This window comes from Trichechus manatus, unplaced genomic scaffold, assembly GCF_000243295.1.
Source record: "Trichechus manatus latirostris isolate Lorelei unplaced genomic scaffold, TriManLat1.0 scaffold00015, whole genome shotgun sequence".
In the NCBI taxonomy this organism is placed as follows: Eukaryota; Metazoa; Chordata; class Mammalia; order Sirenia; family Trichechidae; genus Trichechus; species Trichechus manatus.
The window spans coordinates 10,123,910-10,141,318 of record NW_004443951.1 but is presented as its reverse complement, the minus strand read 5'-3'; the positions used below and the strand labels follow the sequence as shown (position 1 = coordinate 10,141,318).

The following is a 17,409-nucleotide window of genomic DNA, read 5'->3' as shown; positions in this document are numbered from 1 at the left end:
CAATATCATCCTAAATGGAGAGACTCTGAAAGCACTCCCCTTGAGAACGGGAACCAGACAAAGATGCCCTCCATCACAACTCTTATTCAACATTGGGCTGGAGGTCCTAGCCAGAGCAATTAGGCTAGAAAAAGAAATAAAGGGCATCCAAATTGGTAAGGAAGAAGTCAAAGTGTCTCTATTTGCAGATGATATGATCTTATACACAGAAAACCCCAAAGAATCCACAAGAAAACTACTGAAATAGAAGATTTCAGTGAAGTATCAGGATACAAGATAAACATAAAAAAATTGGTTGGATTCCTCTACACCAACAAAGAGAACTTCCAGGAGGAAATCACCTTATCAATACCATTTACAATAGCTCCCAGGAAAGACAAAATACTTAAGAATAAATCTAACCAGGGACGTAAAGACTTATACAAGGAAAACTATAAGACACTATTGCAAGAAACCAGAAGAGACCTACATAAGTGGAAAAATGTACCTTGCTCACGGATAGAAGACTCAACATTGTGAAAATGTCAATTCTACCCAAAGCGATCTACAGATACAATGCAATCCCAATCCAAATTCCAATGGCATTTTTTAATAAGATGGAGAAACAAATCACCAACTTCATATGGAAAGGGAAGAGGCCCCCGATAAGTAAAGCATTACTGAAGAGATGAACAAAGTGAGAGCCCTCACGCTGACTGATTTTAGAACCTATTATACCACCACAGTAGTTAAAACAGCCTTGTACTGGGTACAACAAGAGATACATAGACCAATGGAACAGAATTGAGAAACCAGATGTAAATTCATCCACCTACAAGTAGCTGATATTTGACAAAGGCCCAAAGTCTGTTAATTGAGGAAAAGATGGTGCTGGCATAACCGGATATCCATCTGCAAAAAAATGAAACAAGACCCATACCTCATACCATGCACAAAAACTAACTCAAAATGGATCAAAGACCTAAATATAAAATCAAAAACAATAAAGATCATGGAAGAAAAAATAGGGACAACACTAGGAACTCTAATACATGGCATAAACAGAATACAAAACATTACTAACAATGCACAAACACCAGAGGAGCAACTAGATAACTGGGAGCTCCTAAAAATCAAACACTTATGCTCATCAAGACTTCACCAAAAGAGTCAAAAGACAACCTACAGACTGGGAAAAAAATTTTGCCTACGGCAAATCCAATCAGCATCTAATCTCTAAAATCTACAAGATACTGCAAAACCTCAACAACAAAAAGACAAATAACCCAATTAAAAAATGGGCAAAGAATATGAACAGGCACTTCACCAAAGAAGACATTCAGGTGGCTACCAGATACATGAGGAAATGCTCACGATTATTAGAGAAATGCAAATCAAAACTACAATGAGAGAAATGCAAATCAAAACTACAATGAGATATCATCTCACCCCAACAAGGCTAGCATTAATCCAAAAAATGAAAAATAATAAATGTTGGCAAGACTGTGGAGAGACTGGAACATCTATACACTGTTGGTGGGAATGTAAAATGGTACAACCACTTTGGAAATTGATTTGGCACTTCCTTAAAAAGCTAGAAATAGAAGTACCATACAATCCAGCAATCTTTCTCCTTGGAATATGCCCTAGAGAAATAAGAGCCATCACACGAATAGATATATGCACACCCATGTTCACTGCAGTACTGTTCACAACAGCAAAAAGATGGAAACAACCTAGGTGCCCAGCAACGGACAAATGGATAAACAAATTATGGTATATTCACACAATGGAATACTACGCAACAATAAAGAACAATGATGAATCTCTGAAACATCTCATAACATGGATTAATCTGGTAGGCATCATGCTAAGTGAAATTAGTTGCAAAAGGACAAATATTGTATGAGACCACTATTATAAGAACTCAAGAAATGGTTCAAACACAGAAGAAAACATTCTTTGATGGTTACGAGGGTGGGGAAGGAGGGAGATGGGTACTGACTAACTAGATAGTAGATAAGAATTATCTTAGGTGAGGGGAAGGACAACACACAATAAAGGGGAAGTCAGCACAACTGGACTAAACCAAAGGCTAAAAAGTTTCCCGAATACAACCAAACACTTCAAGGGACAGAGTAGTAGGGGCGGGGGTCTGAGGACCATGGTTTCAGGGAACATCTAGGTCAACTGTCATAACAAAGTTTAAGAAAATGTTCTGCATTCCACTTTGGTGAGTGGCATCTGGGGTCTTAAAGGTAGCAAGCGGCCATCTAAGATACATAATTGGTCCCAACCCACCTGGAGCAAAGGAGAATGAAGAACACCAAAGACACAGGGAAAATATTAGCTCAAAAGACAGAAAGGGCCACATAAACCAGAGACCCCATCAGCCTGAGATCAGAAGAACTGGACGGTGCCGGGCTGCCACCAATGACCGCCCTGACAGGGAACACAACAGAGAGTCCCTGATGGAGCAGGAGAAAAGTGGGGTGTAGAACTCAAATTCATGTGAAAAGACCAGACTTAATGGTTTGACTGAGACTTGAGGGACCCCGGAAGATATGGCCCCCGGACTCTCTGTTAGCCCAAAACTAAAACCATTACCGAGGCCAGTTCTTCAGACAAAAATTAGACTGGACTATGGGACATAAAATGATACTAGTGAAGAGAGTGCTTCTTAGCTCAAGTAGATACATGAGACTAAATGGGCACCTCCTGTCCTGAGGTGAGATGAGAAGGCAAAACGGGACAGGAGCTGGCTGAATGGACACGGGAAATCCAGGGTGGAAAGGAGGAGTGTGCTGTCACATTATATGGACAGCAGCTAGGGTCGACACATAGCAATGAGTGTATAAATTTTTGTATGAGAAACTGACTTGAACTGTAAACTTCCACTTAAAGCACAGTTTAAAAAAAAAAAATTTGTATACTTGGATACAAATTCTTTATCAGAGATGTGTTTTGTAAATATTTTCTCCTATTCTGTGGTCTGTCTGCTTTAATCAAAGCAAGTACTCAAGGGCTGTAGCACTGTAAAGAAAAAAAAAAAGATGTATTTAGTCTACAAAAATGATTATTTGATCATTTACAACCCATAAATAATCTATAAACAGTAAATTGAAGTATTCTATCAATGTTAAATGTACTGAACTTGATAACAGTAGTATAATGTGGTTATATAAGTAATACACACTGAGGTTGACGGGGTCTTAAAATGCCTGCCAGGCAGCCACTTCCCAACCACACGCCTATAACTACCAAGCAGAGCCTCTGATGAAGATAAGGTGAAGAATATTGCTTCACTAAATAAGAAAAGATGTGGAGTGAGCTGCTACCTCCTGGCCTAAATGAAAGTGATATTGAGTTGAATTCTGAAGATGAAGCCACATCAGAAAACTCTGGACTTCATTTACAGGAAGTTAAAGATCTGGTGACTAGAAAAACAGAAATCTCAGATTTCCTGATGGATGGACCAAAAACTGAAACAAAGGCAAATGTAAATGTATATGAGGAATGCCCTTCCGGAATTTCCTTAAATATGTGGAATAAATTTCAAGAATTGCATAAAAACATTCTGAACAGAAAACTTCAACCTCAAGATTCGGAAGCAAAAAAAGAAAATGTTCCAGGAAAGGTAAATTGAAGAATGAAGAGGCATCTTATAGTGAATAATCCTCAAATGAAAACCAGTAGAAAGAGTTTACCTAATATTTTGGAGTCAATGATAGGTTTGATTCCCCTGTGAAAAAGAAAAAACTTGACAAGTCAGGTCTTGAAAAGAGCAGAGACCAGCCTGTGGAAGAGTGGAATATTGAGAAGGCTGAGGAATTCAGCAGCCAACTAGCTACTCGAGAGCTTCGTGTTAAAATTGCCAAAGCTATTGCCTGCCACAACTTTGTAAAAGCCAAAAAGGATGCTGAAAATTCACAGGCTGTTCAAAAAAAGAAGAAACTTACACGGGGATCTGAAGCAAAGAAGAGATGGGAAACCAAAAGCAAAATGGGATACACATAACTTGCTGGAGTTCTTCAAGATTTTTCTAGACTCCAAGTACAGGATCTACTGAAAAGATTTTCCTGTGTATGCTAAATATGTCAAGAAACTGATAGAAGTAGAAAAACTAAGCGTAAAATTTGGGAGTTGATTACCAAACCTTTTCAATCTTCTTCTAGGGAGCTTATCCAATCGAAGCGGAGCATTCTGTTATTGGTAACAAGAAATCTAAGCATACACACAGAAAGAACTGATAGGATTTATTTATTTATTTATGTAGACCTACAGTATATAGTCAATTTTACTTTTATGCATTTACTATAGCATAGCCAGTGAGCTCCTTGAACTTTCTTGTCTGTACTCAGTCTAACTGTACTTATTCTGGAAATTGTTTTTGAAGACTGGCATTTGTTTATGATGGATTGGTCGTAAGTGCTAAGGAAGTCTCACTTGATACTGTCTTTTACCGATGACTTTAATTACCTTAATGTTATAAAAGTAATTACTCTTTACTGGGAGGCAGTAGAGTTGATATTTGACAGTTGCATGGTAAACGCAATTGATTAATTTTTGTGTACCTTCAGATAAAATATTTCAATAAAAAACATCATAGACTATAGTATTTGGGGGATGACTTAAATTCAACTCTTCCTGGATATGTCTTCCTAAATATCTCTCTCAGCCATGTCATTATTTAAATTACGAAATAGTTCTTAGAAGAGAAAATGGTATAACTGTATTAAACAGACAGTTATAAACTAGGACATTATCACTTCGAACCTTCTAAGAACATGGTTTGATTGTTTTTACACCTCTTCCCTGTTACTCCTTAAAAGATTAAATAATCAGGATAAATAAAGGATTGGTACCATAGGAAGTAGTTTTCATTAGACGTGCATTTCATAGTCCTAACTGAGAGGGGCTTTAAGAAATCATGTAAAGAGCCAGCAAACAAGACCACCAACGGACACTGTGACTACTTTGTCAGGCCCTTGGCATTTTGGCACTGCTTAGTCTCCATGCAAGGAGCCCTGGTGGCACAGTGGTTAAAGCACTTGGCTGCTAACCAAAAGGTCAGTGGTTCAAACCTATCAGCCACCTCCTGGGAGAAAGATGTGGCAGTCTGTTTCCATGAAGATTTACACACAACACACAATACAGGGGAAGCCAGCACAACTGGACCAAAGAAAAACACAGAAGCTTCCTAGACACATCCAAACACTTTGAGGGACCTAGTAGCTGGGGCTGAGGCCTGGGAACCATAGTCTTGGGGGACATCTAGGATAAATGGCATAACATAGCTTATAAAGAAAATGTTCTACATCCCACTTTGGTGAGTAGCATCTGGTGTCTTAAAATCTTGCAAGCAGCCATCTAAGATACATATATTGGTCCCATCCTATCCAGAGCAAAGAAAAATGAAGAAAATCAAAGACACAAGGAAAATACTAGCCCAAAAGACTAAAAAGGACCACATGAACCAGAGACTCCACCAGCCTGAGACCAGAAGAACTAGATGGTGCCCAGCTACCACCAATGACTGCCATGACAGGGAACACAACAGAGAGTCACAGACAGAGTGGGAGAAAAACGTAGAACTGAATTCATTTACGTAAAAAAACCAGACTTAATGGTCTGACAGAGACTGAAGGAACCCCTGAAACTATGGCCCCCAGATGCTCTGCTAACCCAGAACTGAAACCATCCCCCAAGTCCATTTTTCAGACAAAGATTAGACAAGCCTATAAAACAAAAAATAATACACATGAGGAATGTACTTCTTAGTTCAGTCAAATATACGAGACCAAATGGGCAGCTCCTGTCCCAAAGCAGGACCAGGAGGCAGGCAGAGACAGGAACTGGACAAATGGACACAGGAAACCTAGGGTGGAAAGGGGGAGAGTGCTGTCACATTGTGAGGTTTGCAACTAATGTCACAAAACAATACGTGTATGAGCAGTAAACTTTCACCTAAAGAACAATTAAAAAAAAAAAAAAAAGAAAAGATTTACAGCCTTGAAAACCCTATGGGGAAGTTCTACTCTGTCCTACAGGGTCATTATGAGTTGGAATCGCCTCAGCAGCAGTGGGTTTTTGTGTGTGTTTTTTTTAGTCTCCATGCTCAATAGAGTTAAAGAACTGGTTTTCAGCAGTTCACCTCCCTTCCTCAGCCTTCATCAGAGGTTCTGTTTGCTAGCTGTCTAATATAAACTTTCTCTGGGTAGATAATATAAATTCAGGAATATATAAAATGAGGGATGACTGTAATAATTATTTTGTTATTTTTTGACTTATATAATAGTAACAACATTATACTGATTTATGATGGCATATTTAATGTTTCCATGTTCTAGAGTAAGTGAAAAAATAGTTACTATTAAAAAAAAAAGAAAAGAAATACACACTAAGGTATTTACAGGCCAGGATGAATGTAACTTACCCCCAGAAAAGAGTAATATTATTTTATATAATGGAAAAGAGCACAAATAATAAAGCAAATGGGGTAAAATGTTAACAGGTGAATCTGGGTAAAGGGTTATATGGGTGTTTTTTTGTACTCTTCTTATTTTTGTAACTTTTCTGTAAGTTTGAAATTATTTCTAAATAAGATGGTTAAATGCTTTTTTAAATATTAAGAATCAGAGTTAGGTACTTACTAAAACTAGGGAAGTCTGGCAGATCTCATACTGTGATTTGACTTTTGAAGGCTGATAAATCACAGGATAGTTTTAAATCAAAAAGGGAATGTAAAAAAAAAAAAACCTAAAACAATGTTTGAATGTATTCTCTAGTCTGTCAAAGGCTTTCAAGCCTTTGATTCCAAGCATGATACCACCCAAACCAGGAGCCAGCTGTCTTTCCTTCATTTCAGGGTCATCAAGTTTTAACTAACATTCTGTCTGAAACCCTGACCAAAGCCTTTAACTCTGTAACCCAAACACACAGCATAGTACCTGGCACACAGAACACATTCAATAAACATATTCATTCAACAAATATTTATTGAGCACCTACTATTATAGGCCTTTGTTTCTTCCACCCATAAAACGAAGCTAAAGTAGTACCTACCTACTATGAAAATTAAATGAGTTAATATGTATCAACTTAAAACAGTATTTGACATATAGTTAGCAGTCAATAAAATTTTAGCTGTTAGCTATAGGTACTAGACTAGATGCTAAAAATAAAACAAGATGAGCAATGTTTGCCATCATGGAGTTTATAGTCCAGTGGACAATTCAAATAAGTAAAGCACACAATTACTATACTGTGGTCAAGTACAGTAAAAGAGAAAGTATACTCAAACGGGTGAATATTATGGTATTTGAATTATATCCCAATAAAAAAAAAGAGAGAAAAATAAGGTACCATGGAGCACACAAAATAAGGGTACTGACCCTAGTCAAGGATAATCAGGACATGTTGGGGAGATATGTGGTGTTGCAGACTAAGGGAACAAGATGTGCACACAAAAAAACTCCAAGAGAGAATGCTTTGCACACAGAAAGTGGGAGGCAGGAATAATGGAAGTAGAATGATTCTTACCATCCAACTAAACACAACCTCCTTCTAGCCTGTGTCCTCCTCACCCCAATATTGTTCTGAAATGTCTTCCTACCAGCCCACCCTTCATTGCTGATCATTCCATTACGTCCTCTGGAGCTTCCTCCCTGATAATTCCTCACATTCTAATTAAACAAACTATTTTACAACTTCAGTATCTTCTTGGAATATTTTTTCCCACTTCGCAGCCTTCTCTGAAACCTGGCTCTCTCTGAAGGACACCACTAATCTTGCAGCAATCTCTCTTGAAGGTTATTCATTCTCCCACACTTCACCTATCCTGAGCCTCTATTCTCCCTTAGATCCCAGTTTTCCTAGAAAGCCTTCTTTTCCTTCATCCACCCCTTAAAAGTGGTATTTCCTTGGCCATGTTTTCACTCTATACTTTTATCTACTCCCATAGCTTCAAATAATATCTATACTCTGAGCCCAAAACAGTATTTCTAGCTTCTGGGTCTTTTCAAATTTTTGACTGTCCAACAGAAGGCTCACAGGCATTTATTCAATAAAATGTTTATTGAGCATGTAACATGTGCCAAGCACATACTAGACTAGTGCTCACACTTTAATGTGCTTATAAAACACCCAGGGATCTTGTAAGATGCAGAATCTCATTTGCTAGGTCTAGGCTGGGGCCTAGGATTCTGCATTTCTAACAAGCTCCAAGGTGATGTCAATGCTGCAGGTCCACTTTGAGTAGCAAGGAGTTTACAGTTTATTTTTCTCTCTTTGAAAAGCTATGGGAATTAAAAAAAAAAAAAAAAAAGTAAATGGAGTACAGTGGTGGCCAAAATACAATGGATTAAATACATGTGATTCTTCACTCCCTTTACATGTCACTCCAAAATGGCAATAAGATATATTTTTAACAGTGTAACACACAGTAACAAAGAGATTGGGGGTAGAAGACAAGCAAATGATAGAGAACAATAAAACTTTAATATAGGAAAACCAACTAGATAAACTTGAATTAGCAGAGCACAAAAACTGAAACCTAAGCCTGAAGAGAGACAGCCCAATAAAAAGAAATCTGATGCATAACTGTGTCCTAGAAAGACCAGGAACTGGAGGCATGATGCATCTCTGAAAGGAGGAGTGAGGGATGGCGCAAACAGGAGGACTGGCTGAAAGTCTATAGAAAGAGCAGTTAGATCCCCAGCTCCCCTGTCCAATCCCTAAGCAATCAGCAACTACACCTCCCTCACCCTAGACAAAGCCTGCATGTCAACTCACCAGTGCAGAGAAACACCTAGAGGCTCTGGACTCAGAGAACACCAAGCACAGCTGAGAATAAGGGTGAACCCCTCATTAAAAATAGCAGAATTAAGGAAAAGTATACCAAACAGGCAGATGCCACAAGCCTTTTCTCCACTTCAGTTCTCTGAACACTGAGCAGCCAACCTTTTCCAACCCCAGGCAGGAGTCAGGACCCCTCAAAAAAACTAAAAATACTGATATTTGGGGGTTTCCCAACAAAAAAGGCATTCATCATCTTATCACTCTTCAGTGAAAGCCTTCTGTTAACAAGTCCTGCTTATTCTAATAAAGCTTCCAATTAGCTTTTTAGTATTTCATTGTTAAATAAGAACAAACCACCAGACATCTGAGGAAAGCCATCAACATAAAAGACTTAAACTAGAGAAAGAAAAAAGGAACTTTGAGTAAACAGAGAATTTAAAAAGAAAACTTCACAGACACACAAAAAAGTACATCCTCAGAAGCAAAAAAAAGAAATATTGCACCTATGAAACACAAACAAGATCTATAATAAAGTAACACAAAAAGAACAAGAGCCCCCCTGTATCTTAAAATTATTACAGAAATTTTTAAAAACCTCAATTGACAAGCTGGCAGATAAAGTTGAAGAAATCTCCCAAGAAGCAGAAAAGAAGCAGAAGCCTCTCTGCCTTCGGCCTTCCTGCCATCACCACCAACTCTGCCACAGGGAGCCTTCTATACCTGTCTCCGTCTTCAGTGTTACAGCCCTTTACCCATGCTACAGCTCTTTCAGGAAGTTCCTTGCCTCCTTTCTCTCTGCTGCTTCTTTTTTCTCTCTTTGTTCCTTCTGCTTCTTCCTGCTGCTTCTCTTCTTGCTTCTCTCTGTCTGAAATACTTCTGTGGGGCTGGCTACATACACACACAACTCCTTGTAAATTTCTAGGCATAACCCTCCCACCAAGGCCATGAATTGACCAATCTCCTCTTGGTAGGCCACAGACACTTCATTTGCATGGTAGGCTACAGGCACTTCATTTGCATAGGGGCAGACTGCAGCTCAGGACCAGACAAAAAAATATCAAACTACAAGGTGCTTATAACTTACCCAAGAAATGTCAATCGACCTGGAAAAATGTAACAAACCCGCTGGGGTAGAAAACTAGGGCAAAGGTAACTCCTCAGGGCTTAGGGGAAAAGTTTCTCAAGCTGCTTTTCCAAAGAACCAAGGCAAAAAGCCACATAAAAGAACTCATTTCATCACAGCTGCATATGCATATTCAACATAAACTTTTAGAGAGAATTCAAAATTATCTAATTTTTCTGTGTAATAGAAAATTCATCTTTAAAGCAGCCTTATTAATTGTGGCAACTGGAAACACTGAAAACTCAAACTTATCACTGAACTGAATATTCTGAGAAGATAAATTTGTGGTTAAAACATAACAAAGAGGACATTTCCTGGAAGATGGTGGCCTGAGCAGTTCTACATACCCATCCCTCCACATGATCATCAAAGAAAACAACCAGAAATCAGCAGACTCAACTCTGAAAAGCAGTCAGAGGGTTACAGCAACTAAGCAAATGCTGAATCGAGAAAAAGGTGACTTTTAAGTGACAGGAAAATGTTTAAATTCTACTGCCTGCGTCCTTTCCCTTCCCTGTCCCAGAAGCGACAAACCACAGACTGTACTCTCAGAGGAGGAGCCTGAAACGTTGGCTTGGGAGAGAAAAGAGCAGACTTCACTAGCAGATTATGGTGTGTGTCTGTTCTGATCTGTCTAGGGGAAGCCTGAAGGATTAAAGCAGGGTACTCCCCTCAGTTTAGCCTGCCTCATAGCTCACATGGGGCTGAGGGTAGGGGCAGTGAGCAATGCCTGATGGCTGTGACCTTCCACAGCCACCTTAAGCTAAACAGTGGAATTGTTGTTAGGTGCCGTCAAGTCGATTCCAACTCATGGTGACCCCATGTGACAGAGCAGAACTGTTCCCATGGGGTTTTCTAAGCTGTAATCTTTACAGGAGCAGATCACCAGGTCTTTCTCCCATAGAGCCTCTGGGTGGGTTCGAAGTGCCAATCTTTCAGTTCGCAGCCAAGTGTTTAACAAGTGCACCTTCAACAGCGCAATAGGAGCATACAATTAACACAAAAAGGCTGAAAGATAAACCAGAGTGAGAGTTTCTTTCAGAAATTAGCACTTTTTGTCTTAGTTACCTACTGCTGCTATAACAGAAATACCACAAATGGGTGGCTTTAACAAGCAGAAATTTATTTTCTCACAGTTTAGGAGGCTCAAAGACCGAATTCAGGGCGCCGGCTCCACGGGAAGTCTTTCTCTCTCTGTCAGCTCTGGGGAAAGGTGTTCATCATCAACCTTCCCTTGAGTCTAGCAGTTTCTCAGCACAGGAACCATGGGTCCAAAGAATGCACTCCACTCCCAGCACTTCTTTCTTGGTGGTATGAGGTCTCTCCCCTCTCGGCTCGCTTCCATCTTTTATATCTCAAAAGAGATTGACTCAAGATACAACCTAATCCTGTAGAGTGAGTCCTGCCTCATTAACATAACTGCTTCTAATCCTGCCTCGTTAACATAGATGTTAGGATTTCCAACACATAGGATAATCACATCAGATCACAAAATGGTAGACAACCACACAATACTGAGAATAATGGCCTAACCAAGTCAACACATACTCTGGGGGGACACTATTCAATCCGTAACACAAGAACATCTCTTTTGAAACACCAGCTGGGCACAGGCTAGGGAACAGAGTCCTCAGTGTCTACACACGTCTAGGATGGCAATCATTGCAAAAATAGCTGGGGGAGGCTGCGGAGAAGACAGACTACTACAGTCTTCAACAACAGTAACAAATTTTCCAAACACTGGGGAAGGGAAAGAATAGGAGTTCCAGAGCTAACATATTATAATATTCAAATGTCCCAGCTGCAACAATAAAAATCACAAGGCATACAAAGGAACAGAAAGGATAGCCTATTCAAAATAATAAAATGAAGTGATAGGAATGTTTCTATGGGAGCACAGGTAATGGACAGACTAGAAGACTTCAAAACAATAGTATTAACTATGCTCAAAGAACTAAAGAAAAACATGCACAAAGAACTAAAGAAAATCAGGAAAATGATAAAACAAAACAAGAGTATCAATAAAGAGATAGACACTATAAAAAGGAACCAAACAGAATTACTGGAGCTGAAAAATACAGCAAATGAACAAAATTCACTGGAGGCACTCAACAGTAGATCTGGGCTGACAGAAGAAAGAATCAGTGAACAAGAAGATAAAACAACTGAAATTATCGAGTTTGACAAGCAAACAGAAAAAATGAAGAAAAGTGAACACAGTCTAAGGGAATTGTGGGATATCATTAAGCGAACCAATATACACATTATAGAAATCCAGAAGAAGAAGAGAGAGACAGAAAGGGACAGAAAGAATATCTGAAGAAATCATGATAAAAAATTTTTCAAATTTGATGAAGAATATCAATCTACACATCCAATAAGCTCAACGAACTCCAAGTAGGATAAACCCAAAGAGACCCACACCAAGACATAATCAAACTCTCAAAAACCAAAGATAAAGAGAGAATCCTGAAAACAGCATGAGAGAAGAGAACTGTCACATACAAGGGATCCTCAATAAGCTTAAGTACCAATTTATGAACAGAAACCTTGGAGAACAGAAGGTAGTGGAATGACATATTTGAAGTGCCAAAAGAAAAAACTGTCAACCAAGAATTCTATATCCAGGAAACAGTCCTTCAAGAATGAGGGCAAAATTAACACATTCCCAGATAAACGAAATCTGAGGTAGTACATTAAATTAGACCTGTCCTACAAAAAATGCCATAGGGAGTCCTTCTAACTGAAATGAAAGAACACTAGACAGTAACTCAAAATCATACATAGAAAAAAAGAGCTTCAATACAAGTAATTTCACGGGCAAATATAAGGGCTAGTTTTATGATATTTTTGGTTTATAACTATAGTTGTTATGTCCTACATGATTAAGACAACGAATGCATAAAAAATAATTATAAATTTATGTTACTGGGCATATAATGTATAATGATGTAGCCTATGATGACAACATAAAGGGGGAGAGGATCAGTGTAGGAATAGAATTTTTATATGTTATTTAAGTTAAATTGGTACCAATTTAAATTAGGTTGTTATAAATTCTGGATGTTAACTGTAATTACCATAATAAGTACAAGAAAATATCTGAAAAATACACACAAAAGGAAAGGAGAAGGGAATCAAAATGGTTCACCACAAAGTATCATCAAAACACAAAAGAAGGCAGGAAATGAGGGACTAAAAATGTATAGGACACATGCAAAAAAATACCAAAATGGCAGAAGTCCTTCCTTATCAATAAATAATTTAAATCTAAATGGCTGAAACTCTCCAGTAAAAACACAGAGACTGGAAGAATAGGGGGAAAAATGATCCATCTATATGCTGTCTACAAGAGACATACCTTTACACTCAAAAACACAAATAGGTTAAAAGTGAAAGAATGAAAAACATATTTCATGCAAACAGTAACCAAAAGAGAGCTGGATTATATTAATATGTAATAAATAGTTCTACAATAATAGTTGGAGACTTCAATACATCACTTTCTATAATGTATAGAACATCTACACAAAACCTCAATAAGGAAATGGAAGATTTTAAACGATGAACCAACTAGACTTGACAAACACATATACAACACTTCAACAGCACAATATACATTCTTCTCCAGTGCACATGGATCATTCTCCAAGATAGACCACACAGCAGGTCACAAAACAAGTCTCAATAAATTTAAATAATAAATTAATTTTAAAAGACTGATGTCATACAAAGTATCTTCTCTGATCACAATGGAATGAAATTAGAAATCAATAACAGAAGGACAACACATGATTAAAAAATCAAAGGATCAATGACGAAATTAGAAAGTATTTAGTTGAGTGAAAATGAAAGCAGAACATACAAAAAGTTATGGGATACCATGAAGGCAGTACTCAGAAAGATATCTATTGAGGTAAATGCCTGCATTAAAAACGAAAAATCTCAAATCAATAACCTAACTTTACAACTTGAGGAACTAGAAAAATAAGAGCAAACTAAGCCCAAAGCTATGAGATGAAAGAAAATAACAAAGATCAGAGCAGAAATAAATGAAATAGAGAATAGAAAAACTAAAGAGAGAATCAACGAAACCAAAAGTTGTTTCTTTGAAAAGATCAATAAAATCAACAAACCTTCAGCTAGACTGACAGAGAGAGAAAAGGTCAAATAACTAAAATCAGAAATGAAAGTCGGTACACTGCAACACTGCAACCAACCATAAAGAAATAAAAAGGATATGAGAATACTAAGAACAATTGTACGCCAACAAATTACATAACTTAGATGAAATGGACAAATTTCTAGAAACACATAAACCACCTAAATTGTCTCAAGAACAAATAGAAAATCTCAGCAGACCCATAAGAAGTGAAGAGACTGAATCAGTAATCAAAAATCTCCTAACAACAACAAAAGTCCTGGACCAGATGGCTCCACTGGGGAATTCTATTAAACATTTGAAGAACTGACACCATTCCTTCCTAAATGCTTCCAAAAAATAGAAGAGGGGAGAACATTTCCTAACTCACTCTATTGGGCCAGCAGTACCCTGATACCAAAGCCGGATAAAGACACAAGATTCAAAAATCCTCAACAAAATACTAGCAAACTGAATCCAACACCATATTAAAGGGATTATACACCATGACCAGGTGGGATTTATTCCAGAAATGCAAGAGTGATTCAATGTTAGAAAATAAATTGATGTAATACACCACATTAAAAGAACAAAGGAAAAGAACCACATGATCATCTCAATTGAAGCAGAAAAGGCATTCAAAAAATCCAACACCCTTTCATGATAAAAACACTCAACAAACTGGGACTAGAAGGGAAATTCCTCAATATGATAAACAGCATTTATGAAATATCCACAGTTAGCATCATACTAAATGGAGAATGATTGAGAGCTTTCCCCCAAGATCCAGAACAAGACAAAGATACCCACTATCAACTGATGCTATTCAGTATTGTACCGGAAGCCCTAGTCAGAGCAATTAGGCAAGAAAAAGAAATAACATCCAAATCGGAAAGGAAGAAGTAAAACTATTTTTATTTGCAGATGACATGATCCTATATATGAAGAATCCACAACAAAGCTACTACAGCTAATAAATGAATTCAGCAAAGTTGTGTGGTACAAGGTCAACACAAAATAATCAGTTGTGTTTCTATACAACAGCAATGAACAATCTGAAAAGGGAATTTAAAAACCAAGTGCATTTACAAAAGCATCTAAAAGAATAAAATACCAGGAAAATAAATTTAACCAGAGATGAAAGACGTGTACACAAAAACTATAAAACACTGCTGTAAGAAATTAAGAATACCTAAATAAATGGGAGGACATTCCGTGTTCATGGACTGGAAGACTTAGTATTGTTAAGGTGTCAATACCACCCAAAGCAACCTATAGATTCAATGCAATCTCTATCAAACTTCCAAAAGTCTTCTTTGCATAAATGGAAAAGCCAATCCTCACATTTATAGGGAGTTACAAGAGATCTCGAATAGCCAAAGCAATCTTGAAAAAGAATAAAGCATTCTATAAAGCTACAGTAATCAAAACAGTTTGCTACTGGTAAAATAATAAACACACAGACCAATGGAACAGAATCAAGAGTACAGATTCCATTCCATACATCTACGGCCAACTGCTTTTCAACAAGGGTGTAAGTCTACCCAGTGGGGAAAGAATAGTTTCTTCAATAAATGGTGTTGAGACAACTGGATCCACACAAGTAAAAGAATAAAATTGTGCCCATACTTCACACCATTTATTAAAATTAACTCAAAATGGGTCAAAGATCTACATGTAATAACTAAAACCATAAAATTCTTAGAACAAAACATTGGAGTAATGCTTCAGGACCTTCAAAAACGCATTCTTAGCTATGACATCAAAAGCACAAGAAAAAAAGACAAAACAAAAATTGGATTTCATCAAAATTAAAACTTCTGTGCATCAAAGGACTTCATTAAAAAAGTAAAGAGACAACCTACAGAATGGGAGGAAATATTTGTTAACTACATATCTGATAAAGGTTTAATATTCAGAATATTTAAAGAACTATAACTCAACAATAAAAAGACAAACTCAATTAAAAGAAGATACACAAATGGCCAATAAAAAGATGCTCAAGGGGCAACATGGTGCTATAGGCAGAAGCACCACACCGTCCCTCCACAGCAAAGATCCGAAAAACTAAGCCAAACAGAGAAAACGGCAATCCTGAAACCCTAAGCATCAAATGAAGAGATAAAGAACTCAGCCAAGCACCAAATGGAATAAGAAATTGACAGAGAACGGAGAGCGAGGAGAGATACATGCAGAGGTCGCCTATCAGCTAATGCAGCATGGATCTGCCATCTTGGACTCCTATCAGAGATCAGTGAACAGGGGGTACGAGAAAGCAGCTTCACAGAGCTTCCAGCAGGAGATAGAACAACCGGTAACCAGCAATATACGCTTTCCCACCCCCCATCCTTCTTCACCCCCACTCAGCCTCCTCTGCTTCCTGCGGCCAGTGTCTTGGCCGGGAAGCACCACCTTCACCCCAGTGTCGCTGGGGTTCCACCCGCTCGCATTGGCTGGCTCCCTAAGTGCCTTTTGTTGGCTGCTGGTGTTGCTTTTTTCCGCATCTTTAGATTTCTTCTTTACCTCTCACCACCTCCTCCTCCTTTCTCTCAAATACCTGGCTCTGTGCATCATCTTTGCTTCTTCCTGAAAGGCTAAGTGACACATCTACCCCTTCTAGCCAGGCTGTACTTCATGGCCTGGAAGCAATTTCCCAAGACCTTGCAGCTGCACCAGAGGGATCCCTGGGAGCTTTTCTTTTCTTCTTTCTTTCTAATTTTTATATATTCATTTTCTTCTTCTTCTCCTTTTTGTTTTTCTCCATTTCATAGTCTCTCATCTCTCCACTCCAACAGCAAGCTCCCTTAGCATGCTTTTTTGTTTGTTTTTGTTTTTGGCTCCCGTTCCTCTCTCCTCTTTACCATACCCATCTTAGCTCCACACATCACAGTCTCCCCCCTCCATCCTGCCTACCTGCACCATGCGCTGAACATCACAACACCAAGCAGCCTAAGGCACGGCCTACCAGAACCTGCCGTGCACTGATTTCCAGCTCGCCCTGGTTGGCTGTAGTAAGTGCCACAAACAACCCATCCCAGCAACTCCTCTTCAGCTAGACCTGCCCTGCTGTACCATATCTGGGCAACTGACCCTCCCAATTGGAGAAAGAGGCGAGAAGTATCATGCCCACAGACGAGCAAACAACAAAGAACACACAGCCTGCCTGCTCAGACACAGCCAAATAAAACAAAAAAGCAGGATGAAACAAACAAATCTACAATCAGTAAAGAAGGAAAATAACTACTGAATGCCCCAAAGACAGCAGACAATATCAAAACATTTACAAAAGCAGGACAGGATGGTTCCAGTAGGTGTCCAAAATAAAACACCAGATGATTTTCCAGTAGAAGAAAAGGCACTACAACTA

At 38.3% G+C, this 17,409-nt stretch overlaps 1 protein-coding gene and 1 pseudogene across 1 annotated transcript in view; one reads left to right on the top strand and one right to left on the bottom strand.

Moving 5' to 3' along the window:
* Window positions 1-17,409, bottom strand: part of PIK3R3 (phosphoinositide-3-kinase regulatory subunit 3) — a 148,199-nt gene that overhangs the window by 73,050 nt on the left and 57,740 nt on the right. The window lies entirely within an intron of this gene.
* LOC105756035 (protein FAM204A pseudogene) lies at window positions 3,234-4,330 on the top strand (annotated as a pseudogene).